The following is a 12,631-nucleotide window of genomic DNA, read 5'->3' on the forward strand; positions in this document are numbered from 1 at the left end:
CATACAGAAATACGATACCAAGGGGTTCTTGCATACAGTTTCGAACGTTTGCATAGTACGAGGACGATATGGATCTATGTTTAAGTATAAAACAGGACAGAGAACAAATATGGTAGTGACTATATTGATTAAGTGTATGCATTACCTAATAGAGTGTCATTAGCAGATAAAGGTAACTTATTCTGGAAAATTCAAGGTTTCTTACTTTGTGGCGTCTCTGTGGAGTTGACCATTATCGCGTTCAGGAAGAGAATGCACCCTGTCATAAGGCTGCTACAGTAACTGCGTGGTTTACTGGATACGAGAGTCAACTTCACTGGCATTCTCAGAGCCCTGATCTCAATCCTGTTGATCATCCGTGGAATGAACTGGAGCATCGTGTAAGATCAAAGATGTCCGACTCATAACGGTTCAGGAGCTCATTACATGCCAACAGGAAGACTGGTCAAAAAATTCCCATTGATAGCAATCGCATTGTGGTGGAGAGTATGCCCGGTTGGACTGCTGCAGTTCTCGCAGCAAAAGGAAGTTTTGTACATCTCATTATGAGTTACCTCTCCTAAGGGAAACTCAGATCAAAATCTTGTGCAAGTATCCTATATCATAGAAATCATTTTGTACAATCACTCTCAACCTCTTATCCTTTACCAATCGAATACTATCAAATTTGACTCACACTTTCCATGGGCTAACTATCGTTTTGCTCCTATCGCCCAAACAGTTGCTTGGAGAAGCTACAGAAATTATCCTCAATAGCATGAACACGTCCTTTTTTCCCTCATTGTAACCAAATTTCTTGTCCACATTACAAGTCCTTGTTCAAAGGAGAACACCAAAGCAGTTTAAGAAAAATTTGCGCTAGTCGCAGCGGATTTGCACCAAGAGTCTCAGGTTCGTATGCTGAAGAACATAGTCAATGTAAAACAGTCATCAGTAAATCTAATCTTACTACAAAAAAGCTACCACCGGAAAACTTATTCCATTTCGAAATGGAAATTGTGCGTTATTTTTAATTGCAAATGCCATCTGACGTACGTTCTGCTCATATAGCTTTCCCCCCCCCACCACCCTCTCTCTCTCTCTCATCAAGATGGCGTCACAGATAAAAGAGCCGAAGATAAGTCAAACTCTAGGCCTCACTGTTTTTTTTTTTCAAATTTTGCGAAAATGTCCAACATTGTAGGTCTGCTATAGTTTTTGGCAAAACAAATAATCAGAAAATATTAAATAAGTTATCATTTGTCTTATGTCATAGAATTCAGCTGCAGAATGATCAACCACTCGCGTCACGTCAGTCCTTTTCAAAATGGAGAACATGTGCACATGTCAACTTCTTCACTAATTAAAGACACATCTTAAACAGTAAGTATTATTATAGATCACGCCAATAAAAGTCTGCAATGGACCTTTTAGCCAATGCAGTCACCATTATGGAAACATTTATAGGAATATGGAATTATCATCTCTCGAGTAACTGCATGTCTAACAGCTTTCTCTCTGCTACTTAATACATGCCTTAGTGGATGGCAGTCACTGTTAATTTTCTATCACAGTGGGAAATGCTTGAAGACTGTCTTATCACCTTCCCCTCTTTCTCCTATTCAGAGATAACTACTAAAACGTTTCCGGACTGTGATTATTATATTACCCTCCATTCATCTTATTCATTTGACAAACCATCTTCCGGTCATCTATCTTTTACTTTTAGATCATCTTTAGGCAGATCCTTAGACATTGGTTAACAAAGATTGTTTCAGTGAATCCAGGACAATCTGGTAACCTGCAATGCTACCAAATCGCAGTCATCTTGTCTTTTCTCTCGTCAAAGAAATCTCTTCTCACCTAAACTTATCCTCAGAAATACAGAAATCGCTAAAGAGCTTCATATCTTTCTGATTTAATTATCGGTTACTTTCAGACTATGTTGGTATAAACATCTCGCATAAACAGCTCAGAATTTAAAACAGCTATGCATTGTCTTCCACTCTAGATGTTGTATTTCACATCATCGCTACTATTTCTATAAAAATCAAAAATCCAATCATCCTTAGAATATTGCTGACGTGGTTTATGTAGTGCAAATAAAATATCCCTAAAAATTCTCAATTCTGTCTAGATGAGAGCAAGTCGGTTCATAGTTTATCCGTACCGATCGGAGTCTTCAGCCTCTATCTCATGAACGCATATTACAGCTTTCTGCCTCTGCTACAGGTATTTCCACAGTCATTGATCCAGGAATGGCAGTCATCATTCCTTCCATTCTGGTGCCCCTGTTTAAAGAAGGGAAAAATCAGCAGCTGCCCTTCATTTCGTCTCTTCCTTTTTATTTCATTTTATTATGTTCTATCGAACAGCCTTCATCCCGAGTTATTCCAAATCAGCTACAACAGGCAACTCTTGAAGAAAATGTCACAAAGGCTTTTCTCAATCCTCTCCTTCCTCCCTCCCCCACTCGATATGGGAGCGATATTCTCACAAGTTCTAATTTTCATATATTTGATCAAGCCTAATATAGAGTATCCTGGAGTATTTTTTTCTCGGCTAGACTGAGTTGTCAATATTGTGATTTTTCTTCTTCCTCTTTCATCCAAAAGAAAACTTCTCATATTGTTTTTATCTACGCCACCATACACATAAAAAGAAATCTTTATTTTATTCTACTTTCAAGTCTGTCTGACATTGCGTGGCACTGCACGTACCTTTTCATTCATCAAGTAATAATGGTTCAGGATCTGACATATATTTTACTCATTCCTGGAAGAACTGAAAGATCTGATAACTACTCTTTATAGAGTGATCTAAACGTGCTAGTAGTAAATTAAATGAAACGCGTCCAACCTTCTTCATAAAAAATTATATGTCTTAAACCATGATATTCTAAAAACCAGTAATTATTTACGGTTTCAAATTTTGTTCAAAATTATTTCTGAAAGCCAATCAATATCCATGCACGTGGCAGCCTTCTTTTTGATCATTCAGAGAAGGATATTTGACAATATTATCTGCGTACAGCGCCAATTTGATGTACTTTGCGTGGGATATCAGTTACGTTGATAACAATGAGCACAGATGACACCTGGGGCCCTGTGGGACGCCTGCAGTGATGTTGGTTTCATACGATTTAATTCCACGTGGCTTCACTCGGACTTTCCGATCACTGATGTACAATTTGGAACCTTTGACCAATTCTGGTGAGAATTTGGCCTGCAGAAGTTTGACAAGAAACCCATTGAGAAATATTTAGTCGAATGCTTTGGCAATATCCAGGAAGATCCCCAATGAATGCTGCTTCTAGCTGAACCGTACGCTGATGTTTTTTACAACTCTGAGAACTTGATGTTTCTGTAGAGTGTTTCTCCAGGAATTCAAATTGCTCATCGGTGAGCAGACTTTCTTTTTACCTGAAGTGGATGGGGCTATTTGGTTTGCAAGAAATTAAAAAAAAAAATTCTGAATTGTGCAATCGTCTGCTCGAACTTTAGACTTTCCTATTGGGATCACCCTTTTACAGATTTTATAGCAATGGTAAATTCTAAGAGAACAGAAAAAAAAATAAAAATTAAAAATATGAAGAGCAGAGACACATAGAATAAATTTAGAAACTAGCTGGTACTTACTTGCGGAGAAGCCTCATATGCAAAGTCACTAAGGTAGTATGAATGTCTTAATGAAACGCAATAGTCACCTGAGATAAATCAGTAAACCAATAACTTTAAAGAAGGTCCTTATATATTGCGCCTTTCAACGTAACCTCGTACGGTGGGAGATGAATTTCACTGATAGGAAAACGCGCCCCACTTAATGACGACCTGAAGTGTCTTGAAACAAAGTTCTATGTGTTTGGTCTGAAGAGCAGATTTCAGGACTATGTAAAAATAAAATAAAAATACAAAAAAAAGATAAAATTATAAAACAAAAATAACTCGTCCATGGTACGAAATGCAGCATAGATTTTCAGGTAATTTTGTGAACTGGAGCAAAGTAAAATAATTGAAACACAATGAGAAGTTAATGGGAACACATCAATTTTAATGGACTTTTACTTTAAACACTTGTTACCCTCATTAAAGGGAGCCAATTCAACCACTCAATTTAGTTAAACGTTTAATAAAAATATTAAATAAGATTGGAGAGGAAACAGATCAGAGCGAATTATATTTAATGATAATTATAAACGTTTACTGGATAGGTTAATGTGTTTTCTAATATTCATGTATTTCTTAATTTCGTTAATTATAAACTACCCTTCCTACATAATTCGAAAAGTTGGATTGAAATCCCATTTTTAAGCTGCAGCGTTATCTGGGTGGTTTAAACTCTTTTGCCCAATGCGATCACCATAGAAATTGGAATTATAACCCAACTCAGACCAAAAAAAATAACAAATCCACCTAAAATTTCGAAATAGCACAAAAATGGCATAATGTAACAGTCGACTAAACAGAAGGTGACTAAGTATAAACTTCTCATCCTTCCAAGACCGGTTGTATATCGTAATTAGGATTTAAGCAAATTTATCCAGCTATCTTTTCTGACTCCTCTGCTGCAACCGTACACGGGAGGTATTTTATGTCTATATAACAGATTGTTTTCACAAAGCCCGTTCGCCAGTTTTGAAGGGAAAAAAGAACCGTACTTTCCGGAAGAAAAAACCCCACCTGTAGGAGATTATCTAACTCATCACTGGATATTAAAACGACCAGATAAAGGTTACCAGCGTCATAAACGTTATTCGAACCCATATCTTTCAGCCGGCTTGTCTACAAACTTTACTAGGCTAAGAAAACTCGAGAAAATAATAATTTACAGAATTTGATGATATAATTTTAAACTATGGCATGGTGCATACATTTTGAAAAATCACTTATTCTTTATGCACGAAATCTGTTGACTATAGTAAAACATATTTCACATAAACTGTTTTAGTTTTAGTCTTAACAATTTATATCTCACATAAGTATCAAATTTAACTCCATTGCCCACACATCACAGATACTTACAGCTGTTAGAGTTGCAAAGTAACACGCATTCTTCTAGAAAAGATGAAATCCAGAAATACTTGAAGAGTTCCAACATCTTCATGATTCATAGTTCAACTGCTGTTTATGATGATCCTATTCTATTCAGAATATTCAGGAAAAATCAGTTGAGTTTGGGAATATAACATCACTAGTTATGCCATTTAATTAATTTAGCAATTTATGGTTAATCAATATGAGAATTGGTTTCCACATACACTCACTTTTAGAAATTCATTATAAAGAATTTAGAAGGTGACGAAGACCAAAATAATGAAAGCCTTTCTCTCTCTCTCTCTCTCTCTCTCTCTCTCTGTATATATATATATATATATATCTATATATATATATATATATATATATATATATATATATATATATATATATATATATTTATATATATATATATATATATATATATATATTTATATATATAAATATATATATATAAATAAATATATATATATATATATTTATATATATAAATATATATATATAAATAAATATATATATATATTTATTTATTTTTAATATAAACTGACAAAAAAAATACGGAGAATTATAACAAATTGAGATTTATTTGAAAACGCAACATGTTTCGTCGGGATTGATTTCATCAGGCATACACTAACATAGAAAGCTATTAAAACACACTGAAAAAAAAAGAAAAAAAATGTATATATATATACATCCGACATGACCACTATGAGTAAGGGCTAAGGTCATCTAAGTTATAGCGGTCATTACTGCAGTCGAGCTAAAAGTAGGGCCGTCTAAAATTGTCCGGTTATATTACAATAACCAGACAGAAACAGCACTGAAAGATTGTTAAATGTGTTGGTGGAAAATTGAAATCTACGTGTCTGTAAGATGCCATTCAACTTTCTGTGATATCAGTGCTGTTTCTACTAATATAGCTTTGAAATTTCAACTGTTGAATATGAATCAAATCTATGATTAACACTCAAAATTCAAACATTAACAAATTCAAAACAACTTCTTCAAGCAGAATATGAGAGAAGGAACTCGAGTTCCTTCTGTCATATACTGCTTGAAGAAGTTATTTCTCAAAAGCTCAATACATGCACTTTCCATTCTTGTCATGCGATTTCCTAGCTACCTAATCAATGTTCGGAAAATTAAATTCCTCAATTATGATTACTCTGTTAACAGCCATTGTATTTATATGGTGATGCATTTCTTCAACACTAGCAAACTATTTCACCAGTTCAATTACAATACTCTGCTCTGTAATTGATCTTGATAGATTCCACCTTACACCCCAGATGACTTCAAACTCACTGCCACATGAAATACTGTTAGTAGCAGTAGTACAATCATAGGTCTCAACTCTGACTGAATTCAAGTCATCTGATATCATTATGCAATGATATCAGTTGACTTCTTTCCTATCCTCTATATCCTTCCTAAAAATACTATACCCTTTACACTCGATACCAGTTCAGTATGTCTGATTCTGATAGCCAGGTCTCACTAATGCCCACAGTATGATGTCTCAACATATTGACCAAGGTTAACAAACTCATCCGCCCATTTTTTTTTTTTGATAACATTATTCGTGCACATACATAGTAATCTTCTTGCATGGTCTTTTATATACTTTTTCTCTGTGGTCTGCATGACATAGTCCGACAACATCCAGATCTCTATTATTCTCTAGCGCTTTATAAATGTAGACATCTTTGGCACATTTTTGTTTGGGCCACGACCTTACGAACACAAAGTCGAAATGTTTCTCTTCGACGCTGTGTTCCTAATCATTTCCATAATAATAGCCATTCCCGTCATTTACACAGCTATATAGCATTGGCAATCTTACACTCATGTTCTCACTATGCATCCCTTTATCATTTAGTTTCCTTGATTCTCAGTATTAGATCTTATACCAGTTATTAATTTTTCAAGACTCCTGATACCAAACGTATTCAAATCCAATCTACCCTCAAACTCATTCGATAAATCTAAAATAAGCATCCATCATTCTACATAGCTCTGCATGTAATCATTTGCCATCACCTCCCTTCTTCGTAATTCATTTTTATCTTTTCGGGGTAAGGTAATATACCAACTATTTTCGCTTTCTCACAATTCACTCTCGCCTCTTCCAACAATGCTTTCATGTCATCTCTCTTACTAAATGCAATATAAATATAATAGAAGATTCGATTTCGTTATATTACCTTTACTGACAGGAAAATTACGACTGTTGCTTAAACCAGTGAAAATAGCTGATGTACGAACCTGTTTTACAGCAGCTTATACTCTTGGTATCTCGAGGCGTTCCAGCGGTGTTTTTTTTTTTTTTTTCCATTTTCTATGTTCTATTCATTGATCTGTTTACTATAAGAGAGCAATTATCGTTATAAATGCAACGAATGCAATATTCATTTGTGCATGTTTGTAGAGTTAAATGCGGAATTTAATGGGCTTTTATTTTATTATACAAGTAGAGGTCGATGCTGCAATTTCGACATTAATAAATTATATTCTTCGCTGTCATAGTCGAAAAGGAAGAGAATCATTTCGCCCTCAGTATTCATCTAGTGACCAAGTTTGCAAAACAAAAAAGAAAAAAATATTAACTATAGGAATTGATGGTTAAATATCAAGTAGGTAATGCCATTTATGTGAGAGGAATAGCGATGTGAAAGAAACCAGACATTGTTTTTAATTCCAAAGAAAACAGCAACCCATTGCCAAATGTCTTGTTTTTGTGAGAAGCTAACAATTTTTGTGGAACATACAATCCTTCAGGTTCAAATTCGTTAACTTTCTACATTTTCATTAGGAGTCAGTTTTTAGGATCTCCACGTCATATACAAATCATGAAACTATAATTTACAACCTATTCTGTGCGTGCTCCAGAATCGTTTCGGGCTTATCTTGAAAATATACTACACGAATCATTCTGCTATTTTTCTTATATGGATTAGTAACCACACGATATACTTCTCAAAAGCATGCAATGCCGAAGTTTTTTTGTTGTCTATAACTTCTGCAAACATTTTTCTAGAAGACGATAAGAATTCTGGTGTAATTTTGCCATGGAATAAATGCAGCCTACTTGTTCGAGTGTTTTTGTGGTTTAGTGCGCATTTGTTCTACAAAATTATTCAATAATTATGAATATTTTATTCCTGATTTTCCCTTTCAGTCGTTTCCGACCGTGAGTAACTTTGTAGGCATTGCCCACAAAGTATTTCTGGTGAGATATTTTAGAGAGTTGTTCACTTGCTTTCCCTAATCCCCCAATTTTATCCGGGCTCGGGACAATTATTCGTCTGGAACGCATTCATCGCTGTAATTCCTGTGTGTTCAGGGGGCCAGTTTGCCTGTTCTGTGGGACCAAAAACCCGAGATTCCAGCTGAAAAAATCCCTTACATGCTTATGATACTGGCTAAAGCACCTTTAGTCGAAAAAGACCAATTAAAGGTTCCACAGCTCACTGACGGGAATCGAACCCAGCACTTGCGGACCAAAGGGCTTCGTCCATACTAACTGTGCTACGGAGGCTTAACAATTTACAGAAGTTTCTAAATTATTCTCACTTTCCATCAGTATAAAATAGGATAAATTGTTCTAATTTTTCAAAATGACGGAAACCGTTAGCATGTTGTTATAATTATTATTAGGAAATAACCGAAACTTTATTCACGAAACCCAAAATCATGAGCGTAAAGAATCTAAGACATTATTTCAACAAATGCATAACAAGACCAAACGCAAACCTCCACACAATTCAGACGTTACAACATTTTGTATAGCATCTTTGTGAGGGTTCATGATATTCCCGCATTACTAAACTACTTGCCCTATAATTACAGAACTTTAAAATCCGAACTATGAATATTTACCGGCACAGTTGCCATAAAACATAATAAACACAGCAAAACACTTTAAAAAAATTCCATTAGCCATTAATCCCACTTGCTTCAGAACGGCTAGCTAACTTCTAGCTTCGAAATTAGGGGAATACTGCCCCTCATCATCCTTTTACTTAGGTGCGAATATTAGCACCTAACTAATTTTCATAAATGTTTAATTTGGGTTCATTACATTACATACGCATGCGCACAGGTATACATTGTAAATAGTATAAATTCGTGAACATTCAAATTTTCGATTGATAAAAAATATTTTTTTCATTATTATCAAACCTCCATGTAGTCAAGACTCATTGTATTTATCAATGAATGTACTCAATAAGTTTTACAGTGAGTTTTTGTACTAATTAAAATGGAATAATAATGTCGTTAGTTGGATTTTTGTAAATGCAGTGTATAATAACAAATTATGACATTAATATGCAAAAATTATTAATATTTATAATAAAAGAAAACAAATGAGCGTAATCTACACTGTGTAATAAATTTTTGTACGGAACAGAAAATATAATAATATTTTAATTGTACATATGTAAATACTCTGTATGATAATAAAAATATTATTATTATTCAACAATTACACCTAAATTATATAGTATGCATATTTACGTAAGAATGTACGTTTTATTCTGACTGGAAGAAAAAATAAAAATATAACACGTGAAGTGCATAAATATAAATATTCTGTAACATGACACTTTGTTAAAGCTAGCAAAATGCACCATGTAATCATATTTAATGGTCTTGTGTAGCTGTAAACTATTATAATTGCAAACCACTACTAGGATTGTTATTGTTGTGTTTGTGAGAATAGTACATTGTGAAAATTGCAAGGACAAAAATCGGAATCTGAATGCCTGAGGAAAACTCAACATAAACTGGGGAGAAAAATCCTGCTGTTCACGCCCAAGACCGGCAAACTTGGCAATGTGTGAGAAAGATGCTTTGCTACTCACGTCAGCAAACAGAATCGAACGCAGGACACTCCTTTCCCAGGCATATGGATGCGGAGCGCGTAACGAGTCGGCTAACCGAGCGCATAAGTACTTAATAGTATTATTGCTTAATATTTACCAGCAAACGTTGGTTGATTGGTATCGTGTCTGCTACTAATGGCTCACGCAAAAAGATAAGCAAGTCTGATCGCGCTTAGTAGTTGGAAGGGTTACAATCGTTGGATGCTGTTGGCATTCTGCTCAGGACTAGCCATTCTCACAGTGTTGACTTCGGCATGTAAACTGATGTAAGTCAGACTTCTGTGCCCTCGGGACACTTGGAAATATGAAAATATTTCTTAAAATTTATATAATATGCACAGAGCATTTTTTGGTGTTGTGATGACGCCTAATCAATTGTTGTGACACTTGATGGCATATACGGATTTGTCCGTACTAACCGACTGAGCGGTATTAGCTATACTCAGACTGGCGTGTGGTTGTTGGGCTTTGTCTATAGCTTTTCGTTTCCTAATGCTAGACATTAGAAAGCAGACGGTTGCACACGGCTGATATGAGGGACTTATTTCACCATGCATTTCATGAAGTAAAATTTAAGGACATTTATGGCTTAGATTTGTATTGGTGGAAAGAAGAAAAAAGAGCACCAGTTCAAATATTATTGAATGATTTCAACGCCTAAATGAACAGTCATGTCCTTTTTGGTCACACGACGGTGACTCAGAAGGACAGTCACAAAAGAAGACCGAATAATTTGATTAAAGACTGGTTACACTGCTTTGAAGACACCAAAAAAACGTGTTATATCCATAGATATAACAATACCCACGTCACCATTCCTTATCTTATCTTGATCTTCATCTTGTCAGAATGGCACCACCAATCACAACACGAATCCTTATCTCTATCATCACCCATAATCCCATACACGAACCAAAACACAACAACTGAAGCCAGTGACACACTTGCCCACACGGAAATTCCAAACATTCCACACCCATCAAGCCATGCACACAATGACGTCATCAACCAATCAGGTCACGATTCCTTATCTTATCTTGATCTTGATCTTGTCAGAAGAGCCACCCCTACTACTAATAATTCATCGAAACACTGATTCGACGAAAAACAATTCAATTTATAAATTTTATCCAAAAACCTATAACCGATCGCATTCAGTTAAATACTCTTCATAATTCACCGAAATTCTTATTATTTACAAAATTTCTTTTTATATGTCTAATAAAATTACCTGCCATTACTTAAAACCAGTGCTTTTTTTTCTGGCGGTACACAATGGTACGCAGTACCGGCACCCGTTTTCTTAAGTTTTTAAAAATTTGCGATTTATTGACACCAAAATGCATTATAAATATTCCTGTAGAATATTTATAAATAAATAATGGAATAAATATTCCATTATAAAGATGGCACTGTGTTCACGAATTGAATTTTCAATTTTGATTACTCATTAATAACCCTGCTTTCCTGATTCATAGATTGGTACGCAACCGGAAACAGGAAGTTGTGTTCACTTCTGATTGCTTCTAAAATCAGTTTATCAGTTCTATATTTACTCTGCAACAGGCAGGTGTTCATGTGAGGTTTGAATTAATCTAAGTTAAATCAGTGCAATCATTGTTCAAAATGAGTAAAATAAGTAGTTTACTTTATGCCAATGATTAAAAAAGGAAGGCTGAAGAAGCAGAAATTGTTGCATCTATTTGCGATCCTGTAAAACAGAAAACTAGCACCGAAAATACACTTGGTGAATAAGATCACGAAACCAAGAACGAAGAACCACGTCAAAAGTAAGCAGATTCTGATAATGATTGGCCCGAATGTTGGACACGTTTTCAGAAAAATGACTTCTGCGAGAGAAACGAGTGGCTGTATGTCAAGAATAAGTCTTGCCGTCGGAAGTCTTGCCGTCGACTTCCGACGGCAAGAATGGTAAAATGGTAAAATCAGTCGTTTTGGAGAATCTCGCAAACAACAGTTAATGTCATTAAAAAATGATTTACGAGCAAAAGGAGAATGCAGCGCACAAGGCGCGCCAAAAAATAAAATCTGAAGCAAAAAAAACGAAACATTAGAGAATGTTTTCCTAAATATTTGTCTCATACTAAAGATGTAACAGAAAAGTGCTTCGAACCGCTTACAAAGTTGCGAGGAGAAATCAATCATTTAACAACTTTCAAGAAGAAATAAATTTACAGGAACTTAATCGCCTAGTTCATGGGATATATTCTTCATTCTGCAAATGTTTGCATTAACATTGTGAGCCACATCGGAAATGAAATCAGAAAAAGATTAATAGACAATATAATGAACTCCAAGAACAAAAGGTCATTACTTATTGATGAATCGACAACTGTGAGTAACACAACAACATTGATTGTTATTGTTCGTGTAGTTCTTCCTGAACTTTCCGCTCCTGTGAGGCTTTCCCTAGATTATCGAATTATCAGATGAAACTGCTAGAGGAATACTAAACTCTGAGTGTTTAGGATTATCTGACGATTACTTATAGGAGTATTTATTGTCTGTAACTTGTGATGGTGCAGCTGTGTTGTTTGGTGTGCGTAATAGTGTAAGGAGGATAATGCAAGAGAAGTTTCCTAGTGTTATTTTCTGGCACTGTGCTAGCCATCGCCTTAAATTGTCTGTTAGCGTCACGGTCTACAATGTGGCAGGAGTGAATAGCTTTAAGAATATCATGGACAAACTTTATGTGACTTATCATGATTC

The sequence above is a fragment of the Typopeltis vanoorti genome, chromosome 17 (genome assembly GCF_054136105.1).
Source record: "Typopeltis vanoorti isolate ZY-2024b chromosome 17, IOZ_Tvanoo_1.0, whole genome shotgun sequence".
Lineage (NCBI taxonomy): Eukaryota > Metazoa > Arthropoda > Arachnida > Uropygi > Thelyphonidae > Typopeltis > Typopeltis vanoorti.